Raw genomic sequence first — 17,023 nt, forward strand, 5'->3', positions numbered from 1 at the left:
GAATTCCTTTCTTCATTCATCACATAAGTCACACTGAATTTACTTGTTAAATCTACATCTGAGTAAATAGGCATTATCCAATAAACTGCTAAAACAAGCCATAAAACAGTAAGCCATAAAAAGTGCAAGCAAAGCACTGGGGTTCATTTCGAAAGGAATAGAATTCAAAAGAAGAGAATTATGTTAAACTTATATAGAACCTTGGTTGGACCACACTTAGAGTACAATGCACAGTTCTGGTCTCCATATTATTAAAAAGATGTAGAAGCACTGGAGAAAGTGTAAAAAAGATTTACAAGAATGATATCAGAACTGAGAGGGTACATCTTTTAGGAAGGATTGAACAGGCTGGGGCTCTTTTCTCTAGAAAAGTGAAGACTGAGAGGTGAGGTCTTTAAAATTATGAAGGGGTTTGTTAGGGCAGACGTAGAGAAGATGTTTCCACTTGTGGGGGAGTCCAAAGCTAGGGGCCATAAATATAAGATAGGCACTAATAAATCCAAAAAGGAATTCAGGAGAAACTTCTTTACCCAGAGAGTGATGAGAATGCACAATTCACAACCACATAGAGTAGTTGAGGAGAATAGCATAGATACATTTAAGGGGAAGCTAGATACATACGAAGGAGAAAGGAAGAGAAGGATATGTTGATAAGGGTGAGATGAAATAAGTTTGGAGGAGGCTCGTGTGGAGCATAAACACCGGCATAGACCAGTTGGGCCAAATGGCCTGTTTCTGTGCTGTAAAATTCTATGTAAAAGTCTGATTCCGAGATGTCCAACTCTCCTGAAGACCATAATACTTCTAAGAACAATATCTTCTGTCTGATTTTAAATTGCTAAAGAAACAAAAAGTAATTTGGCATCTATTTCGTTCTCTACCAGATGAGGAGATACACTGCGAAGTGCAGTAAAGAATAATGTAGAATGTACAGAATATAGAGTTTGACATCATAATTTCTCATGATGATTTATGTTAAAATACTAAATTTGCATCGATGTATTTACATAATTTAAATAAATATGTTGCATAAAAACATACCTTGGTACAGAAAAGATATAGGCCTAGAATTTCCAATGAGTTGCACCACTTTTATGCCAATGGACAATGACTTGTGCCCGCAGATGGTCTGGGGAGGTATTTACACCAGAATATCTTTGGAGAAGTGATTGACATAAAATCCTTGTAAAATGGGAGCAATGTGCCGGGGTTGATGGAAAGCCCTTTAAAAAGCCAATTCCGGCTTAAGATTGCATCAGCAGGCTGGGAGAGCAGCAGGTACATAAAGCACAGTGTTTGGCTCAGTCAGCTAGCTTGACTGCATGTCTCATTACTATTTTTGTGCCACTTTTCAACACAGAAGCAGTTGGCAGTGGCAGCCAAATAAAGGGCCAGAGCATGGCACAGAGGCAGAGAAGATGATGCCACAATTTCACAGAAACAGACTGCAAACTCTTCACAATGAAATTGAGCTCAGGAGAGACAAACTGCTGCATGTCCATGGCAAGAAACCTGAAAAATGTTACTCATGCCATGTGGTGGGACGGAGCACTGGCATTGGGTGCCAATTCTCTCACTCAGTGCTGCAAGAAGTTCATTGACCTGACCAAAGCAGACAAGGTAACACTCTTTGCTTTTTTTTTCTTGGGCACTGTGGTCACCAGTACATATTTCACCCTCTAAAAGTAACAATTATATAACTAACTCTTCACAATGCAATCTGGTTAGCAGGGGGGAGAGGGGAAAAAACTTAAGATCTTGAAGTGTGGCTACCCATCACTCCTAACTGCAGTTACTTGCATGCACAACCCTAAAACCCCTCCCTCTACTTTAGCATGATACCACCACATCTTTTACTTTAGCTCACGCATGCCATTTGGTGCACATTCCTCAACTGCTAGGTTTCACCAAGTTTACTTGAACAAAGTCATATGACCTGTGTTGCCTGTACTTTCTCTAGGGGGTTAATATCTAGTGAGTGCATCCTCCTTAAATGTCATCTGACTCTTCATTGCTCCTTCCAGTGCTGCTGCTTCTCCTCCATAATGGCACATAAGAAAATATCCATAGGGAATGCCATACCTACTCCTGAGATGCTCTCACTGTGGGTGGGTTGGGGGTGGGGGAGGGGCATAAAACACTCTCGGTGGTCTCACACAGTCGGAAGCAGTGAGAAGCAAGTTCAGGTGTGTCAAAAGAAATTCCTGCAAAAAATGTTTCCCAGCTGCAGAAATCGCTGCTGAAACTCTCCACACTTTTCAGGCTCAGAAACTCCTCCCTTCTGCCTGCCTGGGTTGATCCTAGCAACAGCTATACCATATAATGATCAGTCTAATTTACCGTGAGTGCTTTGCGAGTATTAAAACAAGAAACCCGGACCGCAGCAACAATGGCCCTCATTTATTGAAATGCAGTCACTCAGGACTCAGCAGGCGGATTGTGTGCCAAAAAGTACAAAGGAATTCAGGGGGATCAATTTTGGGATTGAAAACCAGCATAAATGGCTTCCACTCATTTTGCTGTCAAAAAAAGTTACTTGCCTCGATGTTGTACTAAAATTACCCCAAAAGCAGCATGGAAATTCTAAGCCACAGAATGTATTGCATGACAAACAATGGCACACAATTCAAAATAGCTCAGGGGACTTTGATAATGAATTTAGCCATGTGTGCACTGTGGAAGGAAAATTGAACCACCACACAGGAAAGTAATGTCAATTAGGACAACTTCATAAAAATGTGACTATTACGATTTATCAAACAAATGTCTAGGATGAGGTGCATTACTTGATGTGAATATTCAAGGTAGTAATGAGACAGGGTTAATTAGTAATCTCACAGTAAGAGATCCTCTGTGGAAGAGTGATCATAATATGATAGAATTTCACATTGAGTTTGAGAGTGACGTACTTAAGTCAAAAACTAGAGTTTTAAACTTAAATAAAGCCAATTACGTAGGTATGAGGGGCAAGTTGGCTAAGATAGTTGGGAAACCAAATTAAAGGGTATGATGGTTGAAATGCATAGGCAAACATTTAAAGTAATATTTAAATATTCTCAACAAATATACGTTCTACTGAGAAATAAAAACTCCACAGGAAAAGTGATCCACCCATGGCTAACCAAAGAAGTTAAGGATAGTATTGGATTAGAAGAAGATGCCTATAATGTTGCCAAGAAAAGTAGTAAGCCTGAGGAATGGGAGAGTTTTAGAAACCAGCAAAGGGTGACCAAAAAATTGATGAGAAAATAGAATATGAAAGTAAACTAGCAAGAAATAAAAAAATGGATTGTAAGAGCTTCTACAACTATGTAAAAAGGAAGAGAGTAGCAAAAGTAGATATTGGTCCCTTAGAGGCTGAGACAAGAGAAATTATAATGAGGGATCAGGAAATGGCAGATGCATTAAAGAAATATTTTGTATCAGTCTTCACAGTAGAAGACACAAAAAAATTACCAGAAATAGTGGGGAATCAAGGGCTCGAATTTAGCAGGCCTGCGGGTTCCCAGCGGGTGGTCCTCCGGGAGCGTGGTCAACACGCTCAGCGAAATTAGTGGGTTGCCCGCGCGATCGTAGCAGGCAACCCACTAATAGGAATCAATTACCTGCTCCCCCGGGGTCCACGGCGCTGGCCTGTGCGTCGGTCGGGCTGCGCATGCGCAGTACGATCTGTCAGCTGGAGGCTCTCTAGTTAAAGGGGCAGTCCTCCACTGGCAGATGCTGCAACCAATGGAACAAATTGCAGCATGGAGCAGCCCAGGGGGAAGGCTGCTCCCAGTTTAATGATGCCTCACCCCAGGTATCATCAGATGGGGTGAGGAGGAGGGGGAGGACACAGATCTTCCACCCGGCGGGCGGGAGGAAGCGGCCTGCCTCTGCCACCAAGAAGGTCTGGCTCGAGGTGGCAGAGGGGGTCACCTGCGCCACCAACATATGGCCCACCTGCTTACAGTGCAGGAGGCGCTGCAATGACCGCAGTAGGTCAGCCGCAGTGAGAACACGAAGTCTTTCCCCTACACTCCGTCTGCCACAACACTGCCCCCACCCCACATCTCCTTCGGCACCGCCAACACTATTCTGTAATATCACCCTTCATACCCACTCAAACCCCATCCTCATCTTACCTCCACCTACTCACCTCGCCAGTACTCATCCTGCCACTAACACGCAACCCAATCCTCATACAATCTCATTGCTCCATCCCATACTCACCCTCTCGTGCATCTCCCTCACGGCCAGCCTCACTCAACCTGCCACCACCTGTGCTGCAGCCACAGGGCATGCATCACATATGTGCAGTAGGCAGCGTAAGGCAAACGTGTCGTGAGCATGAAGGGGGTGCACAAGGGTGTCTGAGGGTTTGCCATGGGTGTTACCCATATTGAATTTCAGAGCAACAAACAGCACACATTATATTGACACCACCACTGCCATGTCTCCGCGAATCCTGTCCGTTGTGTCCAATAATGCCCGCTCCTGGGTATCACTATGAGGACCCACCACTGATGCCACCCATCGTGTTACTGCAGAGTAGGTGCAGGTGTATTTGCAGGGCTCGTCCGCGCAGACGACTGAGAGACATCGGCGGTGTAGCCGGCTGCACCCTGGAAGGATGCGGAGGAGAAGGTGTGGAGGGCAGTGGTGACTTTGACAGCGACAGGTAAGCAGTTGGTGCTGGGGCCAGCCAGGAGCAGCTCGGCATGAAAGAGCCTGCAGATCTCCACGACTACATGTCGAGCGAATCTGCGCCTCCGTGTGCACTGCTGCTCGGAGAGGTCCGGGGAGCCGCGCCTCGGTCTGTGGACCCTGTGGCGAGGGTAGTGCCCTCTGCGATGCGTCTCTCTCTGCAGTAGCCCTCCCTCCTGCTGTGCAGGTGGGCGTGCAACAACACCGTGTTGGGGGGATCCACGTCTCTGCGGCGGACGGCGTGGACTGCGAGGCTGCTGGGGCTGGTCATGCTCTTCGTCCTCCGAGGGTGTCCACACACCACCCATCTGGCAGGTGTTGGTCTGAGGGGTTGTGCAGGGTAAGTGTGTGGTTCCTCGGACTGAGGCTGCGGTTTCGTGTCGGTCTGTCCTCTGGCTTGGCGGGGGGTGGTGGGGGGCAGGGGTTGCCCTATGTGACGCGGTGGCCTCCTGCGTGGGTGAGGGCTCTCCCCCGTGGAGCGCACCTTGGCACCTGCCACAGGCTGCTGGCTGCAACACGCCTGGTTGGAGAGAGACTGTTTCCCCCAGTGTGTGAAGCTCACTGCCTTGAACCTAAAATCCCACACTTCCTCTTTTGACAGCTGATTCAGCTCATTAACTGACCTCAACAAGCAAGGTAAGTACACTCAAGTGGAACCCCGCTGGCTTTAATTGCCTGCGGGATTCCCACCAGCGGGGCTTGCGCGCGCAGCCCCGCACGTCAGCACGGTACCCAGAAGTGGCCGGGATTTCGTCGCGATCCGGTCACGTGACCGGATATCGGGATTTTCCGGGCCCCCCCGCTGGAAACCCGCCGGAAACCCGACGCCAAAATCGAGCCCCAAGAGTCTATTGAGAGTGAGGAATTTAAAGTAATTAATATCAGTAGAGAAAAAGTATTGGAGAAACTAATGGGAATAAAAGCCAATAAATCCCCAGGACCTGATGGCCTACATCCTAGGGTTCTAAAAGAGGTGGCTGCAGAGATAACGGATACATTGGTTATGATCTTCCAAAATTCTCTAGATTCTAGAACGATCCCAACGGATTTGAAGGTAGCAAATGTGACCCCGCTATTCAAGAAAGGAGGGAGACAGAACACAAGGAACTACAGGCCAGTTAGCCTGACATCGGTCATCGGGAAAATGCTGGAATCCATTATTAAGGAAGTGTTAACAGGGCACTTAGAAAATCATAATATGATTAGGCAGAGTCAACATGGTTTTATGAAAGGGAAATCATGTTTGACAAACCTATTAGAGTTTTTTGAGGATGTAACTAGCAGGGTAGATAATGGATGTAGGGTAGATAGTGGATGTCGTATATTTGGATTTTCATAAGGCATTCGATAAGGTGCAACATAAAAGATTGTTATGCAAGATAAGGGCTCATGGGGTTGGGGATAATATATTAGCATGGATTGAGGATTGGTTAATGGACAGAAAACAGAGAGTAGGGATCAATGGGTCATTTTCAGGCTGACAGGCTGTAACTAGTGGGGTGCTGCAAGGATCGGTGCTTGGGCCTCAGCAATTTACAATCTACATTAATGACTTCGATGAAGGGACCAAGTGTAATGTATCCAAGTTTGCTGATGATACAAAACTAGGTGGGAAAGTAAGCTGTGAGGAGGGCACAATGAGTCTGTAAAGGGATATTAGACAGGTTAAGAGAGTGGGCAAGAAGGTGGCAGATGGAGTATAATGTGGGAAAATGTGAGGTTATTCACTTTGGTAGGAAGAATAGAAAAACAAAATATTTTTTAAATGGTGAGAAACTATTAAATGATGGTGTTCAGAGAGACTTGGGTGTCCTCATATACGAAACATAAAAAGTTGGCATGCAGGTATAGTAAGCAATTAGGAAGGCAAATGGCATGTTAGCCTTTATTGCAAGGGGGTTGGAGTACAAGAGTAAGGAAGTCTAACAACAATTTAACAGGCCTTTGGTGAGACCTCACCTGGAGTACTGTGTACAGTTTTGGTCTCCCTATCTAAGGAAGGATGTACTTGCCTTGGAGGCGTTGCAGCGAAGGTTCACTAGATTAATTCCTGGGATGAGAGGGTTGTCCTATGAGGCAAGGTTGAGTAAAATGGGCCTATACTCTCTGGAGTTTAGAAGAATGAGAGGTGATCTCATTGAAACATATAAGATTATGAGGGGGCTTCACAGGGTAGATGCTGACAGATTGTTTCCCCTGGTTGGAGAACTAGGGGGCATAATCACAGGATAAGGGGTCAGCCATTCAAGACTGAAATGAGGAGGAATTTTTTTACTCAGAGGGTTGTGAATCCCTGGAATTCTCCACCCCAGAGGGCTGTGGATGCTGAGTCATTGAATATATTCAAGGCTGAGATAGACAGATTTTTGGACTCTAGGGGAATCAAGGGATATGGGGATCGGGCAGGAAAGTGGAGTTGAGGTCGAAGATCAGCCATAATCTGATGGAATGGTGGAGCAGGCTCGAGGGGCCATGTGACCTACTCCTGCTCCTATTTCTTATGTTCTTAGTTCCAGAAATATATGAAGATAAAGAGAATCAGGGTGACAGTTTTGTCATCCTATCTCTGGCCCCCATTGTTTTCGAGCACAGCTAGCTGCAGGGAGGATGGGAACACTGAATTTACCCTATAGTGTTTGAAAGGATGGGCTGTGCAATCTGAAGCTAAGATTCCATAGCCCTTTAACCTCTTTTTGTTAAAAAATATTTTAAATCATGGCTGCTTCATAGGGATAACTTTAATAAAAATAAAAAATGAACTAGCATCTTTTTCTTGAGGTCATAATTACTACAAAGGAAAATGGGACTTCAGAATTTGCAGTCTGTTGAGAACTGATACACATAATTGATAAAATGGGAGAAAATAGAATATGAGAGTAAATGAGCAAGAAATATAAAAACAAATTGTAAGAGCTTCTATAAGTATGTAAAAAGGAAGAGATTAGCAAAAGTAAACGTGGGCCCCTTAGAGGCTGAGACAGGAGAAATTATAATGGGGAATAAGGAAATGGCAGAGACGTTAAACAAATATTTTGTATCTGTCTTCACAGTAGAAGACACAAAAAACATACCAGTAATAGAACTAAGGGGCCCATGAGAGTGAGGAACTTAAAGTGATTAATATTAGTAAAGAAAAATTACTAGAGAAATTAATGGGACTAAAAGCCAACAAATCCCCTGGACCTGATGGCCTGCATCCTGGGGTTCTAAAAGAGGTGGCTGCAGAGATAGCGGATGCATTGGTTGTGATCTTCCAAAATTCCCTAGATTTGAGAATCTAGGATGAGAATCCAGCGGATTGGAAGGTAGCAAATGTGACCCTGCTATTCACGAAAGGAGTGAGAGAGAAAAAAGGGAACTATAGGCCAGTTAGCCGGACATTGGTCGTCGGGAAAATCCTGGAATCCATTATTAAGGACGTGGTAACAGGGCACTTAGAACATTATAATGTGGTTAGGCAGAGTCAGCATGGTTTTATGAAAGGGAAATCATGCTTGACAAATCTATTCGAGTTTTTTGAGGATGTAACTAGCAGGGTAGATAAAACAGAACCAGTGGATGTAGTATATTTGGATTTTCAAAAGGTAGTTGATAAGATGACACACAAAAGGTTGTTACACAAGAAAAGGGCTCATGGGGTCGGGGGTAATGTCTTAGCAAGAATAAGGAAGTCTTGCTACAATTGTACAGGGCTTTGGTGAGACTTCACCTGGAGTACTGTGTACACGTTTGGTTTCCTTATCTAAGGAGGAGATACTTGCCTTAGAGGCGGTGCAGCGAAGGTTCACTAGATTAATTTCTGGGATGAGAGGGATGTCCAATGAGGCGAGGTTGAGTAAAATGGGCCTATACTGTCTGGAGTTTAGAAGAATGAGAGGCGATCTAATTGAAAAATATAAGATTATGAGGGGGCTTGACAAGGTAGATGCTGATAGGTTGTTTCCCCTGGCTGGAGAGTCTAGAACTAGGGGACATAGTCATCGATTGTATTGAAGGCTGAGATCGATAGATTTTTGGACACAAGAGGAATCAAGGGGATTGGGCGGGAAAATGGAGTTGAGGTCGAAGATCAGCCGTGGTCTTATTGAATGGTGGAGCAGGCTCAAATGGCCATATGGCCTACTCCTGCTCCTATTTCTTATGTCCTTGTGTTTTGTTCAAATCCAGTTACGACCAGACAGTGAAGACTGGTATTATCAGGCCATCGACAAACAGAGATCTCCATAAGTCAGGAAAGATCTATGACATGTTACAAAAGGTCCTGTTACATGTCAGAATTATTGACATAATTGATCCTCTTTGCCTAAACAAAACTATCTCATTCAAAGCACAACACAACAAGATACTCTTTTAGGATACATAGTCCTTCCATTGTAAAAATGTTCATTTTAAAATGCCTAGAGTTCTAAAACAAAACAATACAGGTGTTTAGTTAAGATATTCGCTTAACCACACCAACAATTCAGTTAGGAGGTAAACACAAAGTTGGTAGCATTCATTTTAAGTGTGTTGTGGTGTACATGAGGGAAATTATAAGACAACTAAAGTTGAGATTAACTTCGATTGGGAGGTTCTTTCTCAAAGGGTGGGAGGAAACCTGGACAGTAAATGATCCTGGCTTGATGTAACTCAACTTGTAGATTAAAATTGAGGAGTGCTGTTGGCAGAGATTTGCTATCAGGTGACCTGTGCAGCTTCTCTGTAGAAGATGGGTTTTGATGCAGGATTCCTAAAAGAAATGATGTGGAGATGCTGGTGATGGACTGGGGTGGACAAATGTAAGAAATCTAAGAATGTAAGAAACCTGGTGTTGTAAGATTCCTTACATTTTTCCTAAAAGAAATGGCAGAGGGGAAATTGAAATAGTGAAAGGTGAGGTCATGTGAAATATAATGATAGGGAGAATAAACAACATAATAAATCTGCGCCAGCTGAGGCAGAATCTAACCACACTCCTGTTTGGAATTGTGCCAAATTAATCATTACACTACAGAGTTATAAATAAAAAATAGTAAGGGAATCTACTGAACCAAAACTTATCAGAGATAAAGTCATAAACTAAGTATAGAAAAGATCTTAGACACATTTTATAGTAGTGTTGTGTTTGAAAAATGAAACAATGACGACGACAGTCTCATTCTCCCTCGTTGGTTTCTGGTTTTAATCCCAGAGGTGCCAATGATTTCTAGACACCCTCTGTAGAGGTGTTGAATGAGAAGCTATTCAGTACATTATACTCAATTGTGAATGCCACACAATATAGCTTGGTAGCCCTCTTTTGCATGGCATCAATATAACAGGAGACTAAAATTTTAAGACATGGAAAGAGCAATTTCTAAGTGAATTGAATGACATCATCAAGGCCCATGTGTAGTAACCCTTCAAAACATTTTCATCTACCTCCTGCTCTTGTGCTAAGCCTATATCCCTTTGTACTTGGTTGAATTGGGAATATGCTCATTTAGATTGTTAATGCTTCCGCTATTTTTGCATTCATTGCAATAGGTAACGGTTCATCCCATGTTATTAGCTAGTCACAGTTAACATTATATTTAGCTGGCAGATTTTCTAGTTATGATTCTGTTGCTTGTTTTGCTAATATTAGTTCAGTACAAAGAGGTTTTCTCACTTAGCTCATCATTTCAAATCTCATGATTTAAAACATTTGGATCATGTTCCCTTATTTTCTCCCCTCCACCACCCAAGAGAATAGTGAGACACAAACAAACTATATTTTTTATATATAATTTGGGGTGGTGGCATTTTTTTCATAATTGCAATAAAGTTAGGGTAAAAATGTTAAAATTGCATGGTGAAGTTTACACTATATATATCTAACTATCTTTATTTGTGCTCAACAAAGAGACGTATATTAGCTGTTAACCAGTGTCAGTACCAAGCCGATTGAGATGAGTTATATCACAAACCAGATGTAGAGTAAAGCCACTTCTACTTTGTCCTAAACTGCCAATTCAGTGAGTTGTGGGCAGATCTGTGGGGGTGTGGACTTTGATCCTTTAAAATTACACGGAGAATGTCCAGATCCATTTCACATAGATCCCTTATAGGCAGAAGTGGGACGAGACTTTCAACTAGTCAGTCTGGAATGGATTCAAATCAAGGTCACTGAGATCACAGGACTGTGATCTGCCGTCTAATTCTCTAGCACGTAACTGTTTCTAGTTTTCTTTTTCCTAGCTTTCATTAGTATTACTGTGTGGTTACTACACATCTTCAGTTACTTTTGGTGTCACGGCAATACAAAATATGCAGTATAACTGAACTGATGTAAAATGATTACTTTGCGTTACATGTGAGGCTGCCTGAAGGATCCTATCATTTAAAGTTTGCATTGATTGCAAAGAACAGCAGCCAGTGCAAACTCCATTTTATAAATTTAAAAATAAAATTTGAAAAAAAGATAAGGTGGTTCACTAGACCTCCCTAATGTTAGAGAAGAGTCAGCGCTCTCATCGGCTCTCTTCTAATATTAGAAACTTCACGGGCAGTCAGAGGCCAATGATCAGAAATCTGAGTATGCATTGAATTATGCACACCCAGAGCTCTGCTTACCCCTGATCAGAGAGCAGTACATTATAACTTGGTGCCGCTGCTTGTACTGCTGTTAAAGCGAGTATCAGTGTCCAACAGTGTGTACAGTAGAAATGTAGCATTATTTATCTATTAATTATGCCCATTATTTCTACTGTTAGAGCTCATGTCTGAAAACCCATCAGATTACGTGCGTATTCTTGGGAGGTGCAGGTATGAACTTAATTAGCTATTTGAGATGTTTAGTTAGAAGCATTAGATAATAAAATTTAATGCTGCTGTTTTGGGGATTGATTCGACCCGTGAACCAGTCACAAACAAGCTGCTTTGAACTGTGCTGCTGCACAACTACCGTGGAAAGGTAACCCTGAACCAGACACTGTTTTAGCTACAATGTAAACTTTACCATGCAATTTTAACATTTTTACCCAAACTTTATTGCAATTATGAAACAAATATCAAAATAGCCTTATAGAAAGGTTCTTCATGCAAGTTCTGTTAAAAAAAACGTACTTGAAAGCAGAAAAAGGAATGTTGTGGGCTGGTATTTCTTTCATCTTTAGTAACTAAACTTTTTGGAATATATTGAACATCACCAGGATGGTAACTATAAACAGGATAGTATATTGGAGATACAGTTGAAAATTTAAAAAAAATAAAGATCCCCCAAATTACTTTTTAATGCATGGAAAAGAGGGTATTCTATTCACATTTGTGTGTTCAGTTTCTTGGATCTTATTTTTTACTTTAAAAACTAACAGCTTATTCATTGTTTTATATTAAAAGATTGTGTCTATTATTAGAGGTGGGGCTTCATGGTGCTGCACCATGGAATGGTAGGATTCACGTTTATCTAAAACAGTGAGCTTCGTTGTCAGCTGTACCTTTAAAAAAAAACATCCTTATAGGTAGAGAAAGAAAAGTGAGGGCAAGTGACTTCAGGTTGCTTTTGCTCACCTGTCAGCTTGGCTCAGTTGGTAGCATTCTTGCCTCTGAATCAGAAGGTTGTTGGATTCAAGGCCTATTCTAGAACTTCAACACACAACCAACATCACTAAAACAAAAGGATTATCTGGTCATTTATCTTGTGGCTGTTTGTAGGACCTTGCTGTGCACAAATTGGCTGCTGTGATTCCCTACATTACAACAGTGACCATACTTTAAAATAAAGTATTTAATTGACTGTGAAGCGCTTTGGGTTGAAGTCATGAAAGGTGCTATTTAAATGCAAGTTTCTTCTTTCTCATAATGTCAGCTGGCACTTCAGTGCAGTACTGAGGGAGTGCTGCATTGACAGAAGCATTGTCTTAAAGATGAGATATTAAACTGAGGCCCTGTCTGCCTGTTCAGGTGGACTTGAAGGATCCCATGGCACCATATTATGAAGAGTAGGGAAATCTCCTGGCCAACATTCCTCCCTGAACTATCACCACCTAAAAAACAGGCTGACAGACCACTCATCTCATCTGCTGTCTCTAGGATCTTGCTGTACACAAATTGGTGGCTGCATTTGCCAACGTAACAGGTGCTTCACAACAAAGTAATTCATCGGTTGTGATGCGTTTTGGCACATCCTGGGGATGTGACACAGCACAAGTTCTTATTTTCTAACTGCAGAGAGGCACTGTAGAGCCTGAGAGCATGTTGCCTTCACCTGCCCTCTCTCTTGGCCAAGGGCAAACCATGGTATGGGAAGAAAAATAACTTGCTTCCAGCAGACATTTCTCCTGCCGACTATGGGTGTCTTGTTCAAGAAATGGTTTAGCAGTAACCAAAAAAAATCATCTGCTCCCTCTTGTGGTAAAATCATGAATTTCACATAAAACACAGGAATAAATTTGTGATCTTGGACTTCATATTTAAAACTAAGTAGTCACTATTAGACACAAGCTATTGACGTACACTACCCTAGATGTACTAAACATGTTATCAAATGTATTAAAAAGCTGTATTTTTTCAAAAGGTAAATCATAACTGCTAATTTTGTAGTATCATTTAGTAGCAAGATTTCTAATTAAAAAGGAATATCTTGTATAGATTGAGTCCTTACATCACAATGAAAATATCAAAAACATTTTGTTCCAACTATTTTTTTATACTAGTCAGCTGGAGGAGTAAAAAAAAGAGAAACATTTAATCTAATCTCACGAGAAGAGAAAAAAACATGGCTAAATATTTGTCTTGTCACAGAGTTTACATTAGTTCACTGAAATCATGCTTCAAATGAATAAATTCTTGAAAACTATGAAATAAAGCAATTGATTCTGAATACCTAAAAAAAGAGATGTATCAGTGACTGCCTTTAATGCTATTTTCCAGTTTGTACCATTGCCTTGAGCTGTTTACACCATCTTATACATGGTGTTAACTGAGGCCAAATACTAAGAATCAGGCACTTTACATTTTCACTCTGAGGAAAAACAATTTCTCAGGCAAAAGAGACATATGGCACATACTGAGAGAACAATATCTGTGTGCCAGCTCCCTGCATTTATACTACTAAAACTGACTTTTTTATCCCACAAAAAAAAGTGACTCTATGATTCTGCTATAGGGATAAAGGATCTGTTTTGAGCAGTGTAAATGTGGGGCATTCATACAAGGTCACTGCTCTCCAACAGTATAAACAAATGCCCAATGTAAAATTGCCTTCTGAGAGTGAGGAAGGATTATCACCAGAGGGCAGCATGAGTCATTGCTGATCTATGTTTCTTTTGCCAATAGCCAGAAGTGTTGGAGAACAGATACTGTGATTACACAGCAAATACTCCAGCCTCCTGCTGCATCCCTGCGTGGCACTCATTTTGCCACTCTGGAAGAATGAAAGGTTGAGTGAACCCTATCACGAATCAAATGCATGGCTGATGGGTGCTCAGTCCAAATGAGTTACCCAATGCTCAAAAGTAAATATCATTCTACATGATTTTTTGTGCCCTTTCTCTTTTTTTTACTTAGGAAAACTTCATTAGGATGGTCCTGATTTCCATCTCCAGGATTGTGTCATTGCTCCTTTGCTGTACTTTGTGACTGTGTCCATGTGTGTGTCTGGAGTGGGTAGCAACTGCTGATTAGCAGACAATACTTTCTCACCCCAGAATGTCCAGCGTGAGGGTTTGGACTTTTTACAATGTTGGTGAACATAGGATGAAGAGCCATGATTTGGTAAACGTCACATAATGTTCTGCTCAAATTCATCATAACAAATTGAATTGCATCATGAATCTAGCCCAATCAAGCTTGGCAGGATCTCCTCACCTAATCTGAGCAGTTTAAAGAGATCTCTGAGCATAGTAGGTTAAATCCAAATAATCTACCAAAATACAATGGCCCTGAAATTAAGGTGTGGATACTACCATATTAACATTTAATATACAAATTCCTCTCTGCAATTTTAGTGGAGGGATTAACTAATTACAAATAAATGGTTTAAAGCATCTGCTAAAATAACCAAGGAAGGAATTTTAAACAAAAGCTTGGAGAGTTCACACACAATATCCCACAGCGTAATTTCAGGGCATTGAATTTTGTTACCTTTCTCCTCCTAAACTTACATCTTTTGGTGGGAATATTTTGGATCCTCAGACTTGGTCCATGCAGTGCACAATCCCCAACGATTATTAAAGTCAATTTTTGTCAATTAAAAAACCCAGGTTTTTTGGGATTCTATTTTCAGCATTCACAAGTGGGGAAAATTGTCCCCAAAAATGCAGGTATGTTTGTAGAAAATCAATATTTATTTTCGTGAAATCTTTTTAATTATGAGTTTCTGGATTGTTAAGTATCACTGAAAATGAAATGATTAGAAGCTATTTATACAATATACAACTTTTGGAGTCCAGACAATGAAACTAAAATACACGTTATTAAAATCAGATTACAATCCCACAAAGTTAGAATGGTTTAATATTGTAGAGGGAATAAAAGAAAGGTTTTTTGAAAAGTAAAATGCTGTAGATGTGTTTCTTTTCATTCTGTGCTTCAAGAATAGTCATGCTACTGTATAACCCAAGCTAAAACGTACCATTGGTGCTGACTTTAATTTGACACTTATTTATTTAACAAACAAATCTTGTGTTTGTTGTGATCCTTGACAAATTGAGCCCATATCATATATTCACAAAGAGTGCTGCACTTTGATGGTGCTTATACAGTATCTAGGTCCCCTTAAAATAATTCAAATTGTACTACCTCCATTTCTTTCCCTGAGATTTTATTTTAAACTTGTTCTTGGGATGTGGACAGCAGTGGCAAGGCCACATTTATTGCCCATCCCTAGTTACCCTAAGAAGGTGGTGGTGGGCCTCCTCCTTGATGGTGTTAGATGGGAAATTCCAGGACAGCGATAATGAAGGAATGATGATATATGTCCAAGTCAGGATGGTCTATGACTTGGAGGTGATCATGTTCCCACGACATTGCTGCTCTTGTCCTTCTTGGTGCTGGAGGCCATGGGCAATGACGCTATTGATGTAACTTTGGCAAGTGCTGCAGTGCACTTTGTAGATTGTATATACGGCAGCCAGAGTAGGCTGCTTTAACTCTAACCTTTGCACACATATTGCATTGATGTGAATTTTTCCACATCTCTTCAATGATCTTTATGAACTCCCAAGTGAATTTAGTACCAATATGTGTAAAATTATGAAAACATTTTGCAGTTAAAAGTCAGTGTACTAACTCAGTGTATAACTTCATCCTCCACACAATCATGTTCTTTAGGTTTCTGCAGAACAGTGAACTCATTGCTCCTGATTTGCACATACATAGTAGCATACGTAATAACAAAATAATGTTTTTGGCAGGAGATGACCATTGGTCCACCAAACATACCCTTCCAAACCTCCAATCAGTTCCCTTTCAATGACTCTGGAACTAATAACCCTGTATCCTTTTCCTAATAGGAATGCACTTGTCCATTTTTAAAGCCTGCCATGGTTTTCTGTTTCACAACTCCTGCTGGTAATCTGTTCCACAAATCTATCACACTCGTAGTAGAAAAATGTTGCCTAACTTTCCTATTTTCCTTTAACATCTTTAGCTTCAAATTGTGTCCTTGAATCCTGTGCCTGACAGAAGAACTTTCCTGGAACCAAATTCTCAATAACTATAAAAATCTTAAAGACCCTCACAAAGTTCCTTTCATTCTCCTCTTCCCCAGAGAGTAAAGTTCCAGGGTACACATTCTTTCCTCATAACTCAGCTAAGCTCAGGAATCAGCCTCGCAGCCCTCCTCTGGACTCTCTCCAATAATTCATGTAATAAGAGAATAAATCTGAACACTGTACTCCAGACATGACCTCACTAAGGCCAAATACAATTTCAACATTACTTACAAGTCTCACCCTTAGCTATACACACATTTTATTTGCTTTCAGCATCACCTGTGAACATTGAACTGATGGTTATATTGATCAACTGCTCAAATGCTTTGTATAATGCTTATCCTCTAATGTTTCAGTATGTCGGACCATGTTAACTTCCATTCCTTCTACTCTTTCATCCTCTTCCAAATTGAATAATGTTGGGGTTGTTTTGTCACAGAATGAGAATTGCTCTTCAGGCTGAGAGTTACCTCAACTTTGTTCCTTTTTTTCTAAAAATCATTTATCTTTTTCTGTAGCCAGTATCCATCACCTATCATACTGATGTGCAAAGTTGTATTAATTCAGTGTCCAGTCCCAATGACGTTGCGAAACTGATATTTGCACTGTGTCATTTTTGATTCCTTGAACTATAAAGTAATGCCTTAGGTGTAGGCATTAATTTATGGTTGTTTGTGTGTGGA

Source organism: Heptranchias perlo, chromosome 14, assembly GCF_035084215.1.
Source record: "Heptranchias perlo isolate sHepPer1 chromosome 14, sHepPer1.hap1, whole genome shotgun sequence".
NCBI classification, from domain to species: Eukaryota; Metazoa; Chordata; class Chondrichthyes; order Hexanchiformes; family Hexanchidae; genus Heptranchias; species Heptranchias perlo.